This window comes from Anneissia japonica, unplaced genomic scaffold (assembly GCF_011630105.1).
Source record: "Anneissia japonica isolate Jap-2015-1 unplaced genomic scaffold, ASM1163010v1 scaffold665_len1252844_cov201, whole genome shotgun sequence".
Classification (NCBI taxonomy): domain Eukaryota; kingdom Metazoa; phylum Echinodermata; class Crinoidea; order Comatulida; family Comatulidae; genus Anneissia; species Anneissia japonica.
The window spans coordinates 1,174,974-1,177,119 of NW_022757135.1; positions in this window are offsets into that span (position 1 = coordinate 1,174,974).

Sequence of the window (2,146 nt, forward strand, 5' to 3'; positions counted from 1 at the left end):
ATTATTTTATCTGGTACCAATCTAAGCTCTTCTTTACTTAGATGTTAGATGTGCTTGCAAAGAGAGCCACATTTCACACTGAAGTGTGTGTACGACATCAGTAATGTTATGTCAATTCCAAGAATGTTTAACGTTATATCGGTTGATGAGGAATTTATTGATTAGGCCTATAATAGCAAATTGCATCAATTTATTTTGCAAAAACAAGGTTTCCAGATTCAGATGGGGGCACATCTCCTGTCCGCACAAGGGCACACATTGGCGCTAACACCAGGCGCGTAACAGGGGTCTTGGGTCAGAGTGGGTATTTATTTTCCCGGTTAGTAATTAATTTACCATAACCACCCCACCCCACTCCCCATATAGAAAACAATACGACATAGGGCTTATCTTATTTATAATATAGGCCACACACATGTGTTTGAAACTAAATACAGTATAAGCATTTTCATCATGGTTTTATTTATTACAAACATATTCTTTCACCATCAAAACACATTGAGGTCCTTCTTTTAGATTAAAACGATCTATCTTAAATTTGTCTTTCTTGAGTTTGGGACTATTATGTGTTTAAATAACTTAAAAGTATAAACCTAAAAAAGCCCTAAAAAATATTTTGTGTTTTTAATTCTAATTTCGTCGGAATTGATGAAAACTCCCTAAAATGTGCAATTTATAGAGGAAATTGGCCTACCGTAACAAGAAATGCGCGCAAAGAATTTGAGAATTTTAGGCACTTCAGAGGATGCATTTGTCAAGGGGTGGGGAAAGATGTTCCAAAGATGGATATTTTCCCCCTTGTCCCCCGGTGTTTTTAATTCTAATTTCGTTTGAATTGATCAAAACTCCATAAAATGTGCAATTTAGAGGAAATTGGCCCATGTTAACAAGAAATGCGCGCGAAGTGCGCGAAATTTGATGTTTTTAGGCACTTCAGGGGATGATAAGGGCATTTATAATTAAAAGGGGTGGGGAAGATTTTCCAAAGATAGATATTTCCCCTTGTTCCCCAGTGGTTACGCCATCGGGCAGCATAGATCAAAGGAGTTATGACAGTTTTTGAAGTGGAGAAGAGGTTGCAGAGTGTTGTGAGTCTGGTCATTATGATATCTTCCTTTTTATTCTTTTCTTTATTTTTCTCTTCTCTTTTTCTTTCCTTTCCTTTTTTTTCCCTCTTCTTTCTCTTTCCCTCCCTCTCCCCTTTTTCTTTTCTCTTATTACCCAGCCCGGTACGACGGCTTGGTCAGCCCGGTAAAAACCGTCAAGGGAGGGGCAGTTTTCCCCTCCATTCCCCCTCCCCCCCGCGCCTGTTACGACACTGGCTAACACGTCAATCATACTTTTCTACGCCACTGTATAATGCTCACATATTTTATCTAGGCCTATGGAGGGAGACTAGTATTTTGAAGGTTTTAACCAGTCATATCTAGGAGTGCAAGGGGGGGGGGGGCGCCCCTCCAAAAATTAATCGCGCCCCTTCAGTGGACCCCCCAAAAATTTCACGGACAAGTAGTTAAAAATCACCTTAATTTGCGAATTAGCGGTCCTTAACTGATCATCGATCCCCCTCCAGCTTCACATTTTCCCTCATGTCATGTGTTTTTTTTTTTGCTGTAATTTAAGAATGTAAAAGAAACAACATGCTAAAAATTGGCCTAATATTGAGTGGAAATGTATATTGGTGGTTAAAAGGTCTATATTGTGGCCAAACCACTCTACAGTAAATAATGAGAATCTTTAAATTGTACTATGATGTTAAATAGGCCTATATATAACGCATAGGTCACATGATGTTAAATAGGCCTATATATAACGCATAGGTCACATGATGTTAAATAGGCCTATATATAACGCATAGGTCACATGATGTTAAATAGGCCTATATATAACGCATAGGTCAATGATGTTTAATAGGCCTATATATAACGCATAGGTCAATGATGTTTAATAGGCCTATATATAACGCATAGGTCACATGATGTTAAATAGGCCTATATATAACGCATAGGTCACATGATGTTAAATAGGCCTATATATAACGCATAGGTCACAGGAATTCATCTGTTCATACGAAACGTTAACTTGTCACCGAAACGAAATCTTACTATCACTTCCGTCCTGAACTGCGAATATGGCGAATCACTTT